The sequence below is a fragment of the Macaca nemestrina genome, chromosome 16 (assembly GCF_043159975.1).
Source record: "Macaca nemestrina isolate mMacNem1 chromosome 16, mMacNem.hap1, whole genome shotgun sequence".
Taxonomy (NCBI): Eukaryota; Metazoa; Chordata; class Mammalia; order Primates; family Cercopithecidae; genus Macaca; species Macaca nemestrina.
Genome location: NC_092140.1, coordinates 82,643,935 through 82,668,048, shown reverse-complemented (window position 1 = coordinate 82,668,048; position 24,114 = coordinate 82,643,935). Strand labels below are relative to the sequence as shown.

General features: G+C 42.4%; 1 protein-coding gene and 1 long non-coding RNA gene across 20 annotated transcripts in view; one reads left to right on the top strand and one right to left on the bottom strand.

Annotated features, from left to right (window-relative positions):
- The window catches only part of LOC105491713 (uncharacterized), a 106,403-nt gene that overhangs the window by 65,383 nt on the left and 16,906 nt on the right, over positions 1-24,114 (top strand). Inside the window, exon 3 of one of the 3 annotated variants that reach the window (XR_003020399.2) lies at positions 18,877-18,931. The exons of 1 other annotated variant lie outside the window; for it this stretch is intronic. This is a non-coding gene — a long non-coding RNA (uncharacterized lncRNA). Of the gene's footprint in view, positions 1-9,570; positions 10,005-18,876; positions 18,932-24,114 lie in introns of those variants that run through there. One more of the 3 variants, XR_003020397.2, reaches the window with a different exon arrangement.
- Positions 1-24,114, bottom strand: part of LOC105491714 (uncharacterized) — a 279,924-nt gene that overhangs the window by 247,131 nt on the left and 8,679 nt on the right. Inside the window, exon 1 of one of the 17 annotated variants that reach the window (XR_011614839.1) lies at positions 793-1,383. The exons of the other annotated variants lie outside the window; for them this stretch is intronic. The gene's annotated coding sequence lies outside the window, so the exon portion shown is untranslated. Of the gene's footprint in view, positions 1-792; positions 1,384-24,114 lie in introns of those variants that run through there. 17 annotated transcript variants of the gene reach the window in all.

Genomic DNA, 24,114 nt, shown 5'->3' with positions numbered 1-24,114 from the left:
TTGAGGTTAATCTATGCTTTTCACTGATGAACAAAGCAAGGAAACCGTCACTTGCTTCTGTCTGTAGAAATTTTTGCAGGACAGGAGATTTGCAGTCACTTGCAGTTATTATTAACTGCTAGCTAACTGCAACAATTATTTTTCTTAGTGGCATAAATGCCTAAGAGCTTTCAGTTTTCCCTGTTGAGAATGCACTGCGGCTTACTTTACATCCTCCCAGTTCCCTGAAAGAATCCAGAAAATGTAAAGAGAAGAAAACCACACAGAAATAACACAGGTATTGTGCTCCCTGGACCAAGGTAATATTCAGTTTCAATCTGGCGGTTAGGGAAGAGGAAGGAACATCTTAGTCTGAAATCCTACCCACGAAGAGTCCAAAATAAAATAAAATAAAACACGTATTATTTAGGCAAGTGTTATTGCCAGATGACATTTCAATTCCAGTCTGCTCTGCCTAATGCCTTCGTTTCCTACTCTGTAGGACGAAAGCAGCCCTCTCATCCCACAGGTTCAGAAGAAAGCTCCCCTTTGCAGGCAGAGATGCCATTTTCGGCTTTGGAAGAGAAACAAATCATGTTATTGTCAAGGCTGTTACTGAGAACATCATGCTCTCAGCCCTACTGGCTTGGCCATAGTCAAAAGAATCAAACAAAGCTGTTTGCCTTGAATTTCATCATTCTGGCTTGCCCAGCTGGGATCTCCCCCCACCCCTACCCTAATTCCACTCTCAATTCAAATGCCCTAGAATTTGTTCCAGGAACAAGTTAAAATTCCTGCTAATTTCAGACTTACCAATAATGCAAGTCTTTTCTTTTTTTGTTAAGAAATGTTGATTGCTGGAAGATCCTGGACAGAGAGCTCCAGAGTCTGAAGCCCCTGAGTAAAAGAGGGAGATGGAATGATCAGTTTGCACGACTGGAGGATATACATGAAGTGTAGGCCACTGAGCAAATATCTAATTGCCTTTCAGGGCACAGAGGCCCTAAGGCCCCACGCTTGGCTCTGACACCTGTCACCACTCTTGAGTGGACCCAAGGGAGTCTGTCTGCGCAATAAAGGCATTTGGGTCCTACCTGTTAATCTCTCGCCTCAGGGCCTGTACGTAGGTCCCTTATTCATTATACTGTCAACTCCTTCACCTTTGAGGCGGAATAGAAATGCAATAATTGTCCCGTGGGATTGGGAAAACACAAAGGATAATGTGTTCCCCCAAACAGTGTTACTTAACAGTCCATCAGATAGGGGAAAATGTACTGGCAGCTTTTCTTATGCTTGCTTTGAGCACGCATGCATGTACACATGCATATGTGTGTGTGTGGGTGTGTGTGCGCATGTGTGTGTGCACACTTCAGTATGTGGGGCGGGGAGTAGCCCTTTTTTTCTTTTTGGAGTTTGCTTTGTTATTAAAATTTTCTTTGAAAAATGCCATTTGCTAGAACATTCTTTGTAGAAACCTCCAATAGGAAATACTAGAGTCAATACAGGTTAAGAGATACTGTTTAGAAAGCAACACCTTTGGAGACAGAAATAATGAGATTTGAATTCTTGCTCACACAGGGAGACTGATATGAAGCAAGTGAGGTTATTGTCTCTACTCCTCATTTCTAACCCACCTCTGGGAAATGGATATACTATAATAAAGCCTAAGGGACAGGGTGACTGTGAGCATAAAATAAAGTGGAAGATATAAAGTACACATGCGAGGAACCAGGCATAAAGTAGATGGGTAAGAACAGTGACAGCCAACATTTATTTAGCTTCTATATGAAGACATTGGCTTCGGTGCTTTACCTAGAAGATGCCATTGAATCCTCACCACTACCCTGAGAGGTAGACACTACAATTATCCCCATTCTACAGAAAACGAGGCTTAGAAAGGCTCTGCCTGAGGACTGCAGCTAGTTAAGAGGTGGAGGCAGGATTGGAACTCAGGCCCAGCTCTATTCACAGAACCCTGTACCAAGTAACTCAGGTTACTGAGTCCCATGAGCCAGACCTGGCTTACGGGTATGTTTGCTGTGGCTTACTGTATTTATTTTAAAAAATCTAACTTACTTGCCAACAGTTAAAAATTGGGAGAGGTTTCACAGTTCTTAATCTTTGGCTTCGCTTTAAAAATCTGAAGCTCTGGTTACCCTGACCCTGTGTTCTCATGTGGCCATGACAGGCTGGAGCTGCCCAGTGGCTGTCACTTTTGGACAGCCAGGAGTGTGTCACAGTCCACCCGCTCCTCATCCTCACACATTCAGGTAACCACTGGGCCCCTGGGAGCATCTGAGGGTTTGACTTCTCTCCTACTGCCTTTTACATCCATATTCCTCTCTAAAGCCATAAAGTTGTTAGGCAACAATCCGGTATCTGTATATGGTTCCTTTGTGGAGTAAAATGCCTGCGGTAACTCTCATGTCTGCTGAATTCTAGTCATTCCTGTCTGATGCAACTCCCAGTACAATGTCAATAACACACAAATAGTCTCCTGGATGCCTCGGGGACCCTCCTGATGCCTCTCTCTGCTCTAAGCCTGGAAAGACCCAGAAGCATCCCCAGCTCTGAGCAAATATCATCCCTTAGGTTTGTCTTTTTCTTCCCTTTGATCTCCCAAAAAACTATCCTAGCCCAGAGACTCCCCACTTCTGCCTTCCTGGATTATTGCAGTAGCTTTCCACCTGACCCCCTAACATACCCCCACCCATTCAAAACCTTCATATTCATCTTCAGCAAATCCTTCTTTTCTCTTTTTTTTTATTTCCATACGTTTTGAGGGAACAGGTGGTATTTGGTTACAAGAGTAAGTTCTTTAGTGGTGATTTGTGAGATTTGGGTGCACCCATCACCCAAGCAGTATACACTGAACCCGAATGGTAATCTTTTATCCCTCACTTCCTTCCTGCCCTTTCCCCCTGAGTCCCCAAACTCTATTGTGTTATTCTTATGCCTTTGCATCCTCATAGTTTAGCCCCCACTTATGAGTGAGAACATACGATGCTTGGTTTTCCATTCCTGAGTTACTTCACTTAGAATAATACTCTCCAATCCCATCCAGGTTGCCGCAAATACTATTAATTCATTCCTTTTTATGGCTGAGTAGTATTCCATTATATATATGTATATATATGCCACATATATATATGCGTGCATATATATGCATATATATATGCCATATATATATAGATATAGATATATATATACCACAGTTTCTTTAACTACTGTTGATTGGTGGGTATATGGGTTGGTTCTACATTTTTGCAATTGTGAATTGTGCTGCTATAAACATGCATGTGCAAGTATCTTTTTCGTATAATGAATGACTTCTTTTCCTCTGGGTAAATACCCAGTAGTGGGATTGTTGGATCAAATGGTAGTTCTACTTTTAGTTCTTTAAGGAATCGCCACACTGTTTTCCATAGTGGTTGTACTAGTTTGCATTCCCCCCAGCAGTGTGTAGAAGTGTTCTCTGTTCACCACATCCATGGCAACATCTATTATTTTTTGATTTTTTGATTATGGCCATTCTTGCAGGAGTAAGGTGGTATGACATTGTGGTTTTGATTTGCAAGCAAATCCTTTTTTCATGGCCAGAGTTAGCCTCATGGGCGTGCAGTTTAGAAAGACCCCTGCTTAGAAAGACCCCTCAGCTGGTTTATACATTGCTGTTGCATTTTGAAATGTCTCATGATTTCTGAACAAAGGCCTGCATTTTTATTTTGCACTAGGGCTGACAAGTAATGTAGGTTTCAATTCAAGAAGCTTTGATGGCTTCTAACCTTAGCGGTATTTCCATCTTTTCTGGACAATGACAAATAAAGAACGTGATAACATTTGTGTGCTGCAGTGGGCTGCTCCGGAAACCCAGACCCTGACCAGCCATGCAGGAGAAAACAGATGTGATGGCAAATTGTGGCTCTTTAGCTTCAACCAAAGATGCTGAGTACACCTGTGAGGGCAGTTCTGGCCTGCAAGAGAGAGCCTGTGAGTTCACTATAGTTCCCATCAGCTTTATCTCAGGAAGCTTATCCTGCAGTCAGGCTGATCTCTGTGAGTTTATGTATTAGTCACACTGTCATCTCCAGGCCTTCATTCTTACGAATCCGTTTCTAAGACTAATCACTTCCCTTCTCAGTGTTACCCAAATCCTGCCCACATTCTCAGAGCAGCTCAAGTCCGCAAAGTGTGCCCTGTGTATTAATATCAACCAACAGTGCTTCATTCACACATTGCATGATTATTGATGTCTTAATCTGTGGAGGTACTGAGCCAGTGTGGGGGATATGATTATAATAGCATGTGCAAGCCCCTGCCTGATGAAATTAGGGATGCAAACGAGTAAAGGGGTCACTTCAGTGCAGTGTGACCAGAGGTGTCGCAGAAGAACTAAGGGGAGGATGCACCCATCTCCCAGGGCTGCTCTAATGAATTACCACCCACTGTGTGGCTTACAGCAACACAAATGTGTTCTCTCACTTGTCTCCTCCAGGATGGTTCAAGTGATTCACCATCCTGGAGGAGACAAGTCTGAAATCAAGGTGTCAGCAGGGCCGCACGCCCTCTGAAGGCTCTAGGGAAGCCTCCTTTCTTGCCAATCTCAGCTTCTGGTGCTTCTTGGTTTGGGGCTTGCATAGCTCTGGTCTTTGTGTCCTTCTCCATGTTGCCCTTTCCCTCTTCTCTCTGTGTCTCTCTTCTGCATGCCTCTCAAAAAGACACTCACCATTGTATTAAGGGCCCACCTGGATAATCCAGGATTATCTCCTCTCAAGATCCTTAATTTCATTATGTCTGCAGACAGCCCTTTTTAAAACTAAGGTGACATTCCCAGGTTCTGGGAATCAGGTTGTAGATGTATCTTTGTTGGTGACGGGTGGAGACCACCACTCAATTCACTTCAGAGGGTTTATGACAGGGGCAACTAAACCCACACTGGGGAGTTGGGGGAGGTCTCCTTGAATAAGTTAACATTTAAACTGAATACGTCAGGCAAGCGGGGAAAGAAAGGTGTGGAGGAGTGAAAGTGTTTCTGGAAATAACATGTGCAAAGATCCCAATACAAAGTTAAGCATCCTGGGTACCTGGAGCTGAAAGAAGCTAAGGATGTCTGCAGAATACTTAGCAATGCAAGGAAGAAAGGGTAAAAGAAGCAGCTGGAGAAGTAATCAGGGCCAAATCTAGATGGGCCTTGTAACCACAAAGTCAATCTGGCTGATGTAATGGGGAGGCATTGAAGGGTTTTCAGCAACAGAAGGACATTACCAGATTTAGGAAGATTGCTACGGCTGGAGAGTGAAGAATGGTTTGGAGCAGGCCAAGACTAGAACCAAGGAGACTGGTTAGGAAATGGTAACACAATCCAGGCAGTGCATGACAAGTTAGGATGATGCTGAAGGGAAGGGAGAAAAGTCAATACATTTGAGAGGTTACTTGGGAGGTAAAATCAACAGGACTTGGTAACTGATGGGGTTTCCATATGAAAGTTAAGGCTTCTGGCTTCTGGTGTGGACAGAGTTGCCATTGTTGAGGTAGGAACTGAGAAGGAAGTGCAGTTTAGGTGGGCACTATATGGGGTGAGTTTGAAGTGTCCATAGGACAGTTGACTGGAGTCTCTTATTGGGCATTTGAATTTGGATTTCTGAAGCAGAGCAGTGTGGGGCTAGAAATACAGACTTGGGACCCAATAGCACATGGATGCCATGTGAAGTCACGGAATGAATGACCTTGCTCAGGAATCTGTGGCAAGAAAAAAGAACATGTCCCAGGATAGAATGCCCAGGAGCACTGGTGCTTATGTGATGGACAGAGGACAAGGAACTGTGGCAAATGGCAAAAGACATAGAGGGCGACCACTTCCAATATTCAGTTATGTGTGACTTTTTACCATACAATTGGAAACTTATTGTCAATTGTCCTATTCTATGTCCCTCATTTTATATTTCATCCGACAATTCAAGCACAATATTGTTCTGTGTTATGCTGTCTTGACCACTATTTTGTATACCTGGGAACCAAAGCAAGGGTTGAGAACAGTGGCCCCATCTGTTAATAAGCACTGCACAATCAGCTAGGTATTAACTGTCCAGAGCCTGAGTCAGAAAACAGGAAAAGGATACATTCCCAATATCCTCTGATCCTTCCCCAAAACCCCATCATCCAATGTCACCATCAATGAACATTCTGAAGAATTATCTTAAGTTATAGTTAGGTTTCTCTAAATTAAGTAGTATCTTTTTTGCTTAAGGTATTCCCTTCCTCTTCCCCTGTTCTCCTTTTCAGCTAGTTTTGTTTTGTTTTTTTGTTTGTTTGTTTGTTTTTTAAGACAGAGTCTCCCTCTATCACCCAGGCTGGAGTGAAGTGGCATGATCTCGGCTCACTGCAACCTCTGCCTACCAGGTTCAAGTGATTCTCCCACTTCAGCCTCCTGAGTAGCTGGGATTACAGGCACCTGCCCCCATGCCCAGCTAATTTTTGTATTTTTAGCAGAGACATGGTTTCTCCATGTTGGCCAGGCTGGTCTTGAACTCCTGACCTCAAGTGATCTACCCGCCTCAGCCTCCCAAAGTGCTGGGATTATAGGCGTGAGCCACTGTACCTGGCCTTTTCATCTAGTTAAATCCTACATAACAACACCATCCAATAGAATTTTCTGCAATGATGGAAACATTCATTATCTGTGTTATGTGATATGGTAGCCACTTGCAGCAGGTGGCTAGTGAGCACCTGAATATGGCTAGCACAACCGAGAAACTGAACTTCTAATTTTATTTACATTTAATTGATTTAAATTTAAATGCCAACATGGGGCTAGTGGCTACCATATTGGACAACATAGCTATATAACTTTCCATGAACTCAAAATTCACTTCCTCAAGGAACATTCCCTTAATCTCTCTTCCAAAATTAGGTCTCATCTGCCCACTCTATGCTGTCTAGAACCTTGTTCTTTCATAAAGTTAATTAGGATTATAATTTTGAATAAGTTTGTGTGTATTCACAAGTTTAATGTCCATTTCCTCTGGTAGAACAAGCTCTAGGAGGGTAGAGACGATGTCTCAGTTACTACAATGTGTGATACTTACTCAGTGCTCAATAAATATTTATGGAAATAATGAATGAGGCCAGATGTGGTGGTTCATGCCTATAATCCCAGCACTTTGGCATGCCAAGGCAGGCAGATTGCCTGAGCTGAGGAGTTCGAGACCAGCCTTCGTAACATGGCAAAATCCCGTCTCAACTGAAAATACAGAAATTAGCCAGATGTGGTGGCACATACCTGTAGTCCCAGCTACTCGGGAGGTAGAGGCAAGAGAATCACTTGAACCCGGGAGGCAGAGGTTGCAGTGAGCTGAGATTGTGCCACTGCACTCCTGTCTACAAGACAGAGTGAGACTATCTCAAAAAAAAAAAAAAAAGAATTAATGAATGATCAAATGACTCATTAAAATATTTTATAGGATTATATACCAAATATATGTTTATTAAATAGTTGACCACAGAATGCAATCGTATAATAAACAATCCTGGGAGGCTAACAGCTCTAATCAACAGAAATTGGGACTGACAGGGGAGGTATGAATTTGACATGTTCAGTTTTGGGTATGTGAAATTTGAGATGCCAGATCAAGTGCGTTAGGCCCTTTACCTTATTGTCAAGAGCCTAAAGGCTCTTCTAATTCATGATAACATCCCACATCTCCTCTTTCTTGTACTTTGTAGCTAAGAGAAAAACCATTCACCCTTCTCATTAACGTTTCTCATTCTTCCCTGAATGTTACGTCATTGTTCAGCCTCTTGAAGTTGCTCTAAATCCTGAGTTTATCAACGTACTTATCTCCACTCCCAGCTTTGCATTGTGTCAGTATTTATTTAACATATTCCCAAAGCTGTGAATCCAGTTAATTGGTAAACATTGGCTATGTCAGAACCTGTAGCACAGTACCGAAGGAAGTCCTCCATATAGATACCAAAATGCCCGAATCAGCAGCACCCTTTGGATACATCCTTTCACTCATTAAGTAAGTCCTGCCTGGAATGGAAGTTGAGCCAGGTTAGGCGCTCTGGCCTCATGCAGCACCTGGGAGCTGGTTAGCAAGCTTCTTAACTCTCTTCTGCTCCAGCTCCTTCTCAGCACTGTTGTTTCCTTCTTCTCCTAACAGATAAGTGGAAACTGGAGGGCCCTGTGGGCCTGGCTGAATCTAGCTCCCACACCCTGAGCAAGCAGAGGGCCAGGGCCCTTTGCCCAAGTTTCCTTGCAAAGCCATGAAGGACAATTTCAGAAAGCAGCACTCTAAAGGCACTCAGTGTCAGAGCCAAGGTAAACAGCCTGAGACACAGCTGCCGGTCCAACTGGAGTTAGGCAATGTGGACAACCAGCGTGGGAAGCCAAGAGAAGCCGAGGAAGCCAAACAGAAGGGAGGTTAGAAGGGGCAGTTGAGAGGGAGGCTTTGGCAGTTCTTGACTTCTGCTGCCATTGCAGTGGGCTCTGGAAGCCTCAAAAGGGACCATAAAGATGAGAGCCAAGGAGGTGGCCACCAGAGGATGGATCTGATTCGGAATAGACAAAAGAGACATCATCCGCACTTCAAAGCCATTTATCAAACACAGCAAGTGTGCTCTGCATAAGGCTAAAGACCACGGGCTGAAACATACAGCTCAGGGTCCCAGAGAGGACAGGCAGACACCTCCCTGTGAACCCCAAGGCCTTACTGGGCAGCTCCCAACCTGGAAAGGAAAGTTAGCACCACCAGCATACCGTCCTCCCTGTTCTGCTTCCCTGAATTCCTTCTCAGCTTCTAGAAAGGGCAAACCGTCCTTCCATTACCAAAAGGCCCCCAACCACCACCCCTCCACTTCATAGAATAGCCATCACATGTTAACAGTCCTCACACTTCCCTGCATGTTACATCACTGCTGACTTCTTTTAGTTTTCTCAAAAGACCTAAAAAACTACTATGAGGAAATGAATAAGTTTGTGTTGGATAACCCATAGCAATCTCATTTACTGTGAACAAGAGCCACAAACGGGACAGTGTGGTCATCTCTCAAGGGTGTTGGTGGCCGTTTGGGTGATTCCCAGAAGAGATCAAAGCCAGGCAGAAGAGATGGCAAGTGTAGCAACTGGTGTAGTCAGTGGGTTCTGATTTCGCCGGAGCTAAGGCAAGGGAACGTCTGAAGCCAATGAATAAAACCCTGCACAGCTCTGAGAATGCCTGTGGCCTGGTCTGTGCTGTTGTCACATTTGTATGTAATTCATGGAGTTGGTAGCTGAGTGGTCAGGGCCCAGCCAGACAGAAGCAGCCTGTGCAGTTCCCCCAGGAGCCCGTTGGCCAGGTTTACCCTGCCTAGTTTCACCTCAAAGAAAAACATCAATTTAACAAATATCAGACCTCGGGCCCCTGCGACATTGAAGCAATCAGGTTCTGTGGCCTGTAGGAAGCTTCTGCAATGCCAACCTGCTAAATGGTACCAAATGCCCAAACATTAGTCATATGCACTATTATCAATGACCTACTGCATGCCAAGTGCTTGTATATACACTGTTTCACTTGATCCTATTCCAAAATTTCTCTCCTCTCATCCTTACAGGCAACCGCTCTCATTGAAGTCATGATTTCTGCCTTTATCTCTGACTGGATTTCCCTGACTCATCCACACACAGCCTGAATGAACTTGGAAATGTATACATACGAGCAAGTCATTCCCCTTCTTAAGACTCTATGCATTGCCAGTTTCCTTTGGGTCACGTCTGCTCTCCTGGGTTCAGCATTTGAGGCCCTCTCTTGCTGCCGCTGCCCTCCTCCTGTCCCTCAGCCTCTCTTCTTGCGCCCACCCTGAGTAGGTGCACCCCTGTGCCTTTCCAAGAGAACTTCCCCTGCTTGTGGCCACCAGAGAGTTCAGATTCCTCCTCTGGGATCGCTGGCATCCCACTTTTCTCCCTGAGACCTTTCCTGACTTCACCCATTGCAGTGAGTCTCCCGTACCCACGGGGAGGCAAACTTGGCAGCTTGTCCTTCATCCAATTGCACTCACTACACTCCTCTGTAATCATTCATTTCTTTCATTCTCAAAGGAGTTGATATCCTCAAGGGAGCCAGAAGCGGTTCTTGGTCGAGGGAGGCTGGAAAAATTTTGTTCTTTTTATTATAAATCACAGATATGCATATAGTACACAAATACAGTATATCTGTGGTATTAAAATTTCACAGGTTGGAGAAGGGAAGATTTTGAAAAAATGTCTACCAAGGCTCCTTAGAGGATAATAATGAAAAAAAGATTGAGAAATACTGAACCGGTTTGTTTGTACGTCTTCCTCACCAACTGGACTGTGATCCTCTGTGAATCCCCAGGGCCAATGGAGTGCCTGACACCTGGAGTGCTTCTGAGGAAAGCTGAATGCATGCACACATGAAGGAATCCTCCCAATACTCCTAAGGGGTGGCATTGCCGCCCCATTGGGAAAGATGAGAGAACAGATGCTAAATGCCCCCCTCCAACACCATCAAAGTCCCAGAGTTAGTAAGCGTTGCAGTAGAAACATTTTACATTCAGAACTTCTAGACTTTAAACCCAATACTGTCACACCTTACTTTGGTGTAATTGATAGAATTTACACAAAAATAGGAGAATATATTTACCAATTTGCCTTATCCTTCAAGAATGTTCTGGTTGGAATATCCTAAGTCAATTTCCATATTCAAGAAGAACCTTAGGAAATCATGCCTATAGTCATATAGACTCCAGCAAAAATGCCTCAGCACCACAATGAGTTTTGGTGGGAATGGTGGCCTAATGAGGTGAAGCTGTAGCACCCACTTAACTTGTAACTGAGCCTTGCAGTTAATCCAACTAAATTAAATTGTATAAAAATTCAGCCTTGAGCCTCTTCTATGTACACAACTGAGCAGCAGAGGGCCATTTTGCCCTCAGGAGGTGGGGGTGGTAGAATAAGAAAAGAATATAAGCAATTATAATGCAGGATTCAACAAGATCACAGTCCTGAGACATAAATTCTAAGCCAGGAGATGAGCCACAGTCGGGAGATAATGAGACCGGGAATGTTCCTAATAAAGATACTCTCCCTGTTGAAAGCCAAGCAAAGTGACATGTATAAAATGGTTTTATGAGTAAATTTGTTGAAGCAGGAGGAGTTGAGTAGCTCAAACCCGTGTTCTATCCTTTCCAGGGTCATGATGAGGTTTAAAAGCTGATTTATGAGTCTGTTTGTTTAATCAAACTTTCCTTATTTCCCACTCCTGAGCTTATGAGCAGAAGTGAAGCAGTGAGAAGAATCCCTGCTGAGCAGAAGTTCATCCTCCCAGGACACAGCCTGTTGCTTTTAAGCATAAACACTTCATATAAAGAAAAAGTGCACTATTGTAAGCGACCAATTGAACGAATTTTCACTAAAAGAACAAACCCTGTAACCACCACCCAGATGCAGAAATGGAACAGTACCACATCCACAAAGCTCTCCTGGTTATTCCTTCAATCTCTACCTCCCCTCGCAGGTTACCATAGATTCGTTGTGCTTCTTTTCTAACTTTAAAGAAATGCAATGATACACTAGATACTCTGACTCTGACCTCTTTTGCTCAGTAAATGTCTGTGAGATCCATCAAGCTTATATGTAGCCATACTTTGTTCATTTTTGTTGCTGAAAGAATTTCATTGTATGGATATACCACACTTACGTGTCCATTCTACCATTGAAATTTGGGTTGTTTCTGCTTTTTTATTATTATGCATAGTGCTGCTATGAATGTTCTTCCTACGTGTCTTTTGATAAGCATATGTACTCATGTATATCTAGGAGTGAAAATGCTAGGTCATGTGGCACATGTATGTTCAGCTTTAGGAGATCCTGCTGCATAGATTTGAAAAGTGGTTGTAACAACTATGTACTAACACTGTATACTAACCGTGTAAGAGTTCCAAATACTACAAATCCTTGCCAACACTTGGTATTGAATGTCTTTTTCATTTTAGCCATTCTGGTGGGTTTGTTTTTGAAGTTCATGATTTTAATTGGCATTTTTCCGAAGAGTAATGAAATCAGAGGCAGCTTTTTATGCATTTATTGACCATTCAGAGTTCATTTTTGTAAACTCTACAAGTGTTTTGCACACTTTTCTGTTGGGATATCTATCTTTTTCTTATTAATTTGTAGGAGAGCTTTGTATATTTGGATACAAGTTTTTTTCTCAGATATATGATTCACAAGTATCTTCTCCCAATCCATGACCTTGTTTTTCACCCTCTTAATGGTGTCTTCTGATAAACAGATATTCTTATTTTTAATGCTGTCTAATTTATTTTATGTCTAATCAACTTTATTTTTAGTACATTTTTTGTGTTATTTATGAAAGCTTTGTCTTTTCCACTACCGTGAAGATACTCTTCTGCATCGTAACACTAAGTCCCCACCAAGAGCACAATTTATACTTTTACTTATTTAAGCCTTTTTTTTCTTTAGGAGGTATAATTGACAAATAAAAGTTGTACATATTCAAGGTGTAGAATGTGATGTTTTGACATATGTATACATTGTAAAATAATTGCTACAATCAAGCTAATTAACATATCCACCACCTCACACAGTTACCTTTTTTGTGTGTGTGATGAAAATACTTAGGACCTACTTAGGCCTTCTTCAATTTATCTCAGTAATGTTCTCTAGTTTTTAGTATAAAGATTTTGCGTATCTTTTGGTGGATGTACATGAAACTTTGAGCAAATACCAAGTACCTATCTTTCAAAATTGCAAGAGATATAAAAAAGAAATTTTGAAATATGTGTGCTGACTTGAAAATGCTTTGGTACCATAGTAGAACTCAATTGCAGAAAAATAAAAGTCTGAATATTAATGAAGCCATCATTGTGTGATGGTAGGCAATGAGAAAAGAAAGAAGCAAGCAATTGAAGTGAGCTGAAATTGTTGACAGGAATGCCTCACAGAGGATCTTGAAGATTTGAGATGAGCTTGAGGCAGGAACGGAAGTTAGAGAGTGGAATGGAGGGAAGTATTCCAAGAGGGGAAACTGAAATGAGTCAAATTTTGAGATTAGAATGAACTCAGCATGTTAAGGGATTAAGAAGATACTGGTTGACTAAAATGTATACTCTGACTCATGAGTTGGGGGAGATAAGATAACGCCTTGTGCTTAGAGGCACATAAACAAAAGAAGGAAGAGTTTCAAGTCCACCTTGGTGGTGAAGTTTGGTATCTTGGCCCCTGAAAGGTAACTCAGCAAATATTTACGTATCCTTGTTTGACACTAACTGGCAATCATATGGCTGCTTTTAACAACTTCCAGATAGGAACTGATAAGGACTCTTACACTCACACTTGAACCAGAGTACCTATCCAAGAAGGCCTCTAATCTGGAAATGAAATATGTTTTATAGACTGTATAATCCAGAGAGCCTTTCATAGTAAGCCAGCACTCAAGGACCAGCCAAAAGGCTTAGATTCAGCACCTACCACCAAGTGCTTCTGAGAGGGCTACAGTTGTAAAACCAAGTGGTGATAACTACTCAATGTCCTATCAGCAACAACTGGACTTCCTAGAAGCAACGGAGCTGAGGTTGGCCTTCAAATCTTAGATCACTGAATAGGTTTTTGTTGCCCTATTTCCATCCCAGCTGGGACATCATCTTGCCAATAGCAAAAAAGAAATCAGCAGTCTTGGGGCAGGTCTGAAACACATGGAGGCAGGTCCTCAGGCCTCCTAGGGGCTAATGGAATGAGTAAGGAGTGGAACAGTCAGAATTGAGTTCAAATGATAAGATTCCGAATGGGACATGAGTATGCATTTTGCCAAGATTTAGTCTAATTTTGGAACTCAATTGGAAACTTCTGAACGTCATGTTCCATTTGGCTCTGGCAAAACACAGTTCTGCATTGCTTTGTGTTTATTTTATCCCTCAAGATCAGAGCATAATTTACTTGTAGCTAGAATTTTGTGTTGAGTACAAACCTCCATTTAGAAAAACAAGCTGATATATATTTTTTCCTTGTGGGTCCCTAGGGGGGAAAAAGATGTACACAATGGAGAAAGGTTCCACTAGAAAAAACATGCATACCCAATATAGAAATTTTACGCAAACAGAAGCACCCAGAGGAGAAATATTTTATAAAGCCTAAAGTATGATGAGTCCTCAAACTTGGCATAAAGTAGTACAGATTAGATCCAGAAAATCCTCAGGACTCTCCTACATTTAGACAGAACAACATCTTCTCTAGCACCTCCTCCTTGTGAAAATTTCTTACCATATTTAAACAAATATTTTGAGAAGATATATTATAACTTCCCTTGGAATTATGTCCTCCAACACTTACAATAAGGATGCTTCCCTATAGGTACCATTCCCATCTTTATCTCATGTTTGGTTTACTCTCAAATGAACATCTTGGTCTTTATTGGTACAAAACCAAATTCTCCTATAGCTAAAGTACGCTGGGGCCTACAATAAGACAAAAACCGAAAAGAATTGAGGATAAGATTGTATTTATCATGACTCTTTCAGAACTCCAAATCAAAATAAACAAAACAAAACAAAAAAGATTATTTATTGACTCATGTAGCTACACAGTCTTCTTCACCGCCAAAGACCTCCGGGAATGACTCTGATTGGCCCAGCTGAACCATGTACTAAAGTGTGGCCCAACCACTATGGCTGGGCCTAGGTCACATGCCCACATAGCATGTGATCAGGGAAAGTGACTATATTTCCAGAAGAAAACAAGATTGTAGATGGCCACCTAGGGAAACTTGAAAAAAGCAAAAAGAAATGCTCTTACAAAGCCTTGAAGCTAATGTTAGGATTTTAGAGAAAGCATTATTTCTTTGAAAAAAACAACGTGTCAACAAAAGAGGATGCCATCACCATCAGTGGTGCACTAGCACTAATTATCCATGAGATCTGTTCTAGAATGCCACAGTTACTTCCACTATGGACATCTTAGGGGAACAAAAAAGGCAGCATACCATAATGACTAAGGGCACAAACTTGGATTCTAACAGACTCAAATTCATATCCTAGTAGTGTCACTTGTTGGTTTTGGTATATGGGCAAGTTACTAACCCTCTTTAAGTATCAGTATTCTTACTTCATCATCATCATCATTATCGTCATCAAGAATGCCTAGGAACTTCAAGACAAGAGAGTTTTGGGATGAATGATAGTGATGATGTTCCATTCTACCACCTTTCTGGAATAAGAAACATCTCACTATATATCGTCTCCACTGATATGCAACCCTATCCCTTGCGTTAGATATGTTTCAAACCTCCCTCTTCCACTTTCCATAATTTCTCTTCTTATCCACTGAGGCATGAAATACTAATATATCTAGGTAGGAAAAGGAAGATAATGGTACCCTTGATACTTGATGTAGCCTTTCCAAAAGAGATTTCACAGGCAATTGAGGTCCAGGAAATTGCAGTCTTAGGAGGTGTCTATGCTATGAGCAACAAAGGATAACTCCTCAGAGGGATATTAAAACAGTTGACCAACTTCTGGAACCAATTGGCAAAGTAATGTATAACCCCACTAGACTATGTTGCAAAGGATGCAACTGTGAGGACACATAGGAAAAATTGGAGTCTTCAAAAAAATATGCTTCTACCTTATTACCTCTATTATATCTTACTTCTCATCAAACTTTCAAGTGAAGGCTCCAGAAAGGGGGACTTCTCAACAAAGACTGATTCCTTCACTTCCACTGCAGCTGTCAGGAATCCTGTAGCCTGTAGATTTAGGATGTAGAATTTTTTCAATTAAGACAAAAAGTTGGGGACAGGAAAATAGGTTACTCTTTGAGATTGTCCTCCATGCTGCAATCAATATCTATAATACCAGTGACTCAGGGTTCAAAGTCTTATGTTTTAAAAGAAAAATTCTCCTATTTTTTTCCTTTTAATTGTGAAAGGCAGATAGAATAACATCTTGTATTTATATAGAATGGGTCCTTAGAAAGTGCTACAAATGATGCCATTCTCTCTCCCCCCAAAATTTCTAATGGAAGCAACATATTTTCCTCACACCACTTTTATAGATTATATAGTCTGTCAGAAGTGTTGTAGAAGCCAGAATCTGGGTTTTCTTTGGATTCAAAATGTAGTGTTAGGTTTCCTTTCTATTAGAAAAACAACATTTCTAAGCAAAAATGGGCTTTTATGCATGGTGTTCAAGGTAATTGCCATGAGAAGGAACTCAGTTAAGACATCTTGCTTTTCAGCACTGTAAAATCAACATTTTTCCATTTTCTTAAGCACTCTTTACACCCATACCTGTAATGGTGGTTTAGTATTCTCTCCACATCAAACTTGTGTGCTCACAGTAAGCATTGCTCTGTGAAACTCATGTGTATCTTCAGTCACAATCCATTTCTTCTTGTGTGTTGCAGTCTTTAATGCATGGAAGCCACATATTGAGGCCAACATTATCTTATCTTCAGATGAGAAATAAGCTAAGGCTCAGAGAATCTAATGAAGTCAGTGATTTATATAGAGTTACACAGGTAATTAGTGGCATTAAAGTGACAAGAAGGTTGTAGTTTCTAGGTTTTGTTGTTTTTTGTCTTTGTTTATGGCATTATTACAGTGCTGGACTTCTCAGAGTAAAATAGCTGCTGTAACAAATGAGTCCCTTGATGCCCAATGGTTTAACACAATAAATATTTATTTATCACTCATGTGACAATACGATGTGGGTTTTCAGCAGGCGATGGCTCTCCTCCATACAGTGTCTCAGGGACCCAAGTCCTTCCAGTTGGCGGCATCACCACCTGAGGGTAGTGGTTCCCAGCAAGGGGTGACTTTGCCCCCTGGGGCATATTTGGCAATGCCTGGAGGTATTTTGATTGTCGCTACTTAGGGAGATTCTCTTGGCATCTAGTGGGAAGGGAGCAGGGATGCTGCTAAACATCGTATAGCACACAGGATGGTCCCTACGACAAAGTATTTTTTTGGCCCAAAATGTTATTGGTGCTAAGGTTGAGAAACGCTGCCCAAGGGACGTGTTATCTTCTGTATGTAGCCAGCTAAACTGTAAGAGAGGGAACTGATTAGACTGAGCCACTTTGTAAATGTCTTGGCCTGGATCAATACTAGTCATGAAACTCCCACCCAAATGCAAGAGGGGTTGAGAAATTAGTCTGAGGAGGCAGCTGTTTCCAGCAACAACTCTTCTTTAGGGGAGCAAGAACTTTTGGTGAACAGCTAGTCAGTCATCCTGTCATGGTTGCACTGGTAAAATTTGAACCACGTATTTGCCTGCTTGCTCACCACATTGCTGAAGTGGGGCTAATAAAACTGATGAGAAATAAACAGCCCTAACCTCCTCCTTAGGTTCCAGATTCTTCTGTCCAGTGTCCTACTAAACACACTGTTAAGTGTCAAAAACAACACAGCCAAATAGAACTTTTTATCTTCCCATCAAAATTCTATCCCTCTCATCTTTCCTCTCTCAGCAAATGACATTAGTCTAGTCTCTTCCCTACTTTCCTACACCCCCATTCAAATATTTAGCAAGACTTCCTAGCTCTACCTGCAACATCTGTCCCTACAAGTATGACCATAGACCACCATCTCTGGCCTGAACTATTGCCATGACCTTCTAATTGGCCTCACTGCTACTTCTCTTATCCTATTCATCTATTCATCCATAGGAGCCAGGGAGGTCTTTATAACTGTAAAGAAGATCATTTCTTCATAGTTGGTGCCAGCTCACTCTCTTGGGTGGCTTGGCACATGCCTGAGTAAGATTACGTGAACCCGTTCACTTCACCCATTTTTCCTCTAGGGATGGCAGACTCCCTCCATCATGCTCATAGGTCCCTAGACCTGCTTCTGGCACCGTTTTGGCGGTCTTTACATTCACCATGGTCACTTTCTGCGTACCTTTCTGGGTATGTGGAATGCACTGTGAATGCAGAGAGTTAATTTGGCTAAACAGATAGGCTAATTTGTACAAATATATCATCCCCACTATAATCTATGAAGCCCATCTCCTTCCAGCCTCTTTTACTTCACGGCAGACACACTGACATGCTCTCTGTCCCTCTGCCGTGCCAGCTCCTCCGGGTCTCCAGCCTCCGTGTTTGGTGTTGCTTTTCCCTTTGGAAAGGGACACTCTGCCCAGATGCCCACACAGTACCTCCTTCTCACCACTCCAGCCCCAGGCGGAGTGAAAGGGAGGACACTCCTGAAGATGCTGCCTCCACAAACCCCCATCCCAGCCTCATTTCATTGTCTCCATGGCATTTACCACCCTCTGGAACTGGAGTGTGTTATTTGTTTGTTAATGCACTATTTCTTCCCCGACTAATGGAAGCTCTACAAGGGCAGGGCTTTGCTCGTCCTGTCCCCGGCTGTATCTCTGGCTCTAAAGGAGTGCCTGGCATGTAGTCGCTAATAATACACAGTCAATACATAGTTGTTGAATCAATGAATGAATAAGAGAATATCAGTGCCCTAGGGGACAAGGATATGGAGAACATGAGATTTTGCCCTAGCTCCACAACAGATCTCCTGAAGTTCACAAATCAGTCACATAGAACACACTCCATTCTTGCCCCCCACCAACCTGTTTGGTCATTCAGAAAAAGCTAACCACAGAAACTTCCTAGGAATACATAGATAAACCCTCAGATTCTGCAAAGAATTCTCCCTAGAGCCAGCAGATGGCTGTCACTGGTGGGTCACTTCAGAAACCTTTGTGTTTTATGTGCACACAAGTGACCTGTGACATGCTCTCCTAGGACCTGTGCATGCAATTGCCATTGCTTGGGAGAGAACTGATGGCCCCATTTGGAAGAAAAGTTGTTTTGATCCTTCCTGCCCCACTCCCTACCTAACCTCTCATTCTCTTCTTCTCTATCATATTCAGGCTGCCCTCTCATCTTCACTATCAGCCAAGATAATCTGTACTTTTGAAAACTGTCATGATCTGAAAAACAGGTCTCCCTGGAGGGATCTGTGGCTGGCCAACCAGTTGCATCCCTGGGATGGAGATGCCGTCGGCACACATGCATGGCTGGCAGCAGCCTTGCCTTTGATGTGTCCATCCATCCATCTGCATTGTCTTTTACAGATTAATTTCTCCATTCCTTCAATTAACAATTACTGATTGAGAGCCAAATTAGGCTTGCAAATGGATACAAGCAGAGGAAAATTCACCTTGAAGTTAATGAAGTCAAAGCTCCAGAGCCTATGGTCACCTGAGTTTTACCAACTTTGCAAAAGTGAAATTTTTTAACCGTAATCAGCTAAGGTTATCTCTTCCACTGTGACGTCCTCTCCACCACACTGGCAAGTCCCTTGTGTAGGGTTGCTTTGGAGTCGCCACTACAGCATTTTTGGAATTCTGCTGAGGCCAACTTGAGTTGGAGATATGTTTAGTTTGGGCTTAAAGGATAAACAGTGTTTACATGGTTCACAGTCACCTCTGTATATAGTTAAGTCACTGCTGGCATGGTGATATAGGAATTGCTTCTAAAAATACTCCTATAACTCGTGTCAACTTAACCAGCATCATGATTTGGAGGCACATGGACAGAAGTCGTATCATGATATAAATGGGTTGCTGTGCAGAATCTGGCCCTGAAAATATGTGGGAAATGGAGGATCAAGGTTCAAGATTGTGGAGGCAGATACTGGTCTGTGGGAATTTCTCCATCATCAAAATTACAAGCAGAGATTTGAATGTTCAGGAACATGTATTCAAAAGGAAAATTCTCTCTGTCTCTATGGCACAAAAATATAGTAGCACTAGCAATAGCAGATTGGCCTTATGTCAGTCACATGTTTATGTATTCAACTATTTAATTTAAAATGTAAAAGAATTTTTTTGGATCAGCCATGTTAGATGGGTTGATTAGAGAAGACTGCATTATCTTTCTATCGTTTCTTCTTTAAAATTATTGTCCTATGAAGAGGCCATCAAAGAGTGTGTAGCCAAAACGGTGTGAAGAGAACAATAGAAGTATGTCATACAGAGGTATGTCAGGAAGTTAATAAAAACAGTATGCTATGCTTCTGGATTTTTTGTGATGTTTGTGGTATTTGTCAGCATTTTAAAATTTGTACTTTATTTTGAATTTTTTTCCTTATTCTGAATAAATATTTACTTTTCTTAAGCGAGGTCCCCACAGTTGGTCAGCCTCATGCCCCGGGAGACCAGGCTGGCTCCTGAATATAGATACAAATGATGTGCTTCTGGTCATTAAAGAGCTTGCAATAAACATTCAACAAGTCCCACATAGAAAAGGCATAGAAACTAAGTAAGAAATGATCAGAGCACATTTGACTTTCCTATCTTCCAATCCCCCATTCCCCTCATCCCTCCTAAAAAATTCTCTAAAAAATTGGACTGTTTGTTTGTTCATTTGTTTGAGACAGAGTCTCGTTTTGTCACCCCGGCTTGAGTGTAGTGGCTGATCTCAGCTCACTGCAAGGTCCGCCTCCTGGGTTCATGCCATTCTCCTGCCTCAGCCTCCCGAGTAGCTGGGACTACAGGTGCCCACCACCACATTCCACTAATATTTTGTATTTTTAGTAGAAACGGGGTTTCACCTTGTTAGCCAGGATGGTCTTGATCTCCTGACCTCATGATCCACCCACCTTGACCTCCCACAAATTGGGCTTTTAACATTTAGCCTCAAGATGAAAATGAAGGGGCTAAATTATAATGCTGAAGTATAGGTCAAATTTGGCAACTCTCCTCTTCCCGCTTAGCCATGATGATAATGAAAAAAGCCAGCAAGTGTGACCAGGCTGAATGACTCTTGACCAAGGTATCTTCTCGGGGCGCATGCTGACAGGTCGTAAGGGGGCTCCCAGCTGATGTCCCTGGGTCAGTCACTCTGAAAGCTGACAACAAGTTGGAAGCTGGAAGACGCTGAGTGCAGTTGCGGCATGCCACGCGTGGATCTCTCTAGAAGCCAAGTGTCCAGGACCTTTCTTCCTTCCCTGCTCAGACCACAGTAATTTTTCTCCTGGTTTCCAATCACTCAGTGAGGCTTCAACTTGGGAAACTGCACATTGAGGGCCATGCTGCCTACCCTGCCCTTTAAGCTTCCACCGAGTTGTTTGCATACCGTCGAATGGAGCCAGCTCACCAACAGACCACCGACTGTGGCTACCACCCCGGGAAACAAAATGAAGCACGTCATAGTTTTCTGACAAAAGGTAATCAAAGATGTGAAAGGATCACAATCAGAACAGTATGAGAAGCAGCCAGCAAATAACCATTCACCATAGAGTCGGTGACCTTTTCATTGAAGGCAACAGCTATGACTAAATAGAGGGTGTTGCAACTGAAATTCTCTAGGCCTGACTCATGGCTTTTCAACCTTGGTCCAGGCTCCTCTTTACCTGGTGGGAGAGCAGGTTGCTTCTCATAACAAATTCTGGGAAATCCCCGCCCCAGGCCTGCCTCAGAACACAGAACATGCTGCCAGTGTTTTCCTTTATCATTTAAAGTTTGTTTGTGTGCTGGGCAAGAAGACGCTTGCAAGCAGGTTCTTGAACTGGATGGAATGAAAGCTGTAGGGATCGCATGGCACCCTAGACCCACTGCCAAGGCCAAGGGGAGGGACAAAGGCCTAATTGCAGAAAGTGGCTTCAGCTGCTCTCCAAAGCTGTCCTTACTTGCTTGCTGGAAACTTTGAAATATTATTTGTTTCCTGTTTCAAACTTCTGGAGATATACCATCCCAGTACCATGATTAAGGGCAATAGTGTCACAGGGAGGTGGGCTGGCCTCTGTATTTTTCATGTAGGCTTTTCCATTTTTAATTCCATATTGCTTTATAAATGTCTTTTTGTCTGAAGATATCTTCTGATCCCTGCTGCCACCACTCCCCACTCCTGGTTTCTGATGTGAAATGAGAGACTTACAGATTATCAAGTTCATGCTGATGTTTAATTCAGACTCAATGTTTCTCTGAAGTCTAAAATCCTTTGAATTCGATGGGAGAGAAGAAGGAAGTGAAACTGGATAGTGTAAATAATTTGTAGTTAGAGCTGAGATTTATGAGGGGAATTGCCGCACAGAGCTTGGTTTTGAATGTCTCTTTGGGCCCTGGGAGCCACATTCTCCACTTGACTGCACGTATGTCTCCCACCCTTCTGCTGGCGCCAGGAGGTGGAGGCGTCTCTGCCCTTCCAGGGTGTGAGAACATGTATGAGGGCCCCAAGAGCCTAGACCCTGGAGAGCTAGAGGAGGATGGGGGTGTTGCTGTATAAAGTAATTGGCATGTGGCTCTTCACAATGAAAAAAAAGAGATTTTGTGGCAGGAAGAAAGAAAAAGAGGAGGGAGGAGAGCAGGAACCATAGATTCTGAAAAACACACCAGGATGACTAGGCCTGGAGGAGTCCAGAGTGGGCCTCAGACCCTCACTTCTTGTCTGGCACCTGCCATTGCCAAAAATGCAGACTTCAGAGTAAGGCCATTTTTGGAGCCACGGGTAAGAAACAGATTTCTGTTTAGGTCAGGCCTTGCTAAAATCCATTTTGAGAAGTTCAAAGATTGAATAGAGCAAGACAAAACTGAAATTCTAGCATCCTTTTCCTCATACACTTCACCCTTTGTTTTATGAAGATATCAGACAAACTGAATTAATGTAACTTTCTTAGAAGAGCACCTGACACACATGGATGCCATGGAAGCACCATTGAATTCCATGCTTTAACTATAAATGATTATTGTTATTATTACTATTATTGTATCTTGACTCTGCTTTCAAAGAGCTGATTTGAACACAACAAGTAGGTAAGGAAACTGCAACCCATCCTCTTGCTTTTCGCAGTTATTGCACGTAAGTAGCCAAAACAATAAGCTAAATGAGACTGTGTTGCTGAGATTAGACCTTTCAGGGAAGTAGGAGGCCCACTGAAAACAGGGGCAAACCTTGTTGGGTGCTTGTGGGTGGGAGTTGCTGTTTGCCTAGACTCCCTGCCCCAGACACTCTAGGGGTAAGAGCCAGAGAGATCTGAGCCCCAGATCTGAACTCTGCACCCATGAATTATCTAGCTGTAGAAATTACTGAGTACCGCTGAGCCACCATTTCCCCTTTTACAAATGGATATGATTAAACCACCACCTCCCAGGAAAGAGGAAAAGACTGAGTGGCCATGTAAGGATCAGCTGACTCCCACCTCTCACAGGATCGAACGGGGTTCTAACAACTCGAGTTTATAATGAAACAAAAAAGAATAGGGAAGGCAAAATCCACACCAAGGAATGACATACAACCAATTTACTCACAGTTAACTTAAGCATAAATGTATACACATAATCAGTTATAATTAATATCCACATCGAACTAGGGAGTACATGATTCTGGTGTTCTTTCCAATTCCTTCTCAGTGAGGGATCTCAGGAGAGCTTTGTCTATATGTGCCTAATCCGACAGGAACACCTCTGCCCTGGCCCTTTTAAAACCTTCTTTCTTCTACATTCATCACATGGTTCTTTGTGGCCTCTGGTCCCCCCTGTATCCCCCACTAGTATCTGGCCCATGATGGGCCACTTGGGACCATCTGGGACCAGTTTTCTATTGCAGCCAATTCTTAATGCTTGAAGTTCAGAGTTTAAGAATCATCACCATTAACTCTGACCATTGTTGGTCCCAAATCCATTTTCTCTCAGTAAAACGAGAATAGTCTTACAGGGTTGTTCAAAAATAATATTTAATCCAGTTAGCACAATGCCAGCCACTTATATAGTAGGCATTTTTTATGTCAGCGATCATCATCCTGCTCTTCCTTATTCAGCTACTTGTTAAGGTGATTCCCAAAGATGCCCTTCAAAGCAACCTCCAGCAATTTCCCTTCACATTAAGAGAAGATGGTTTTATGAATCACCCTGAATTTGGCAGGAAAAAGACAACTTTCAAGTGGAGAGTTACAAACAAAGCAAAAAACTAATTCCCTGATGATGCAAAAGTAATCTACTTTTTGCCTACTTTTTCAGTTCCACTTTAAACCCATCCAAGTGTAGTTTTGTTGTTTGATTACTTAATGCCACACAGGTAGGTGCTTCTGGGGAGTTAATTTACCTTCAAAGGGCCAGCCTAGCATCTTTATCCTAAATGTGTAAAGGAACCAACAGAATCTCATTTTT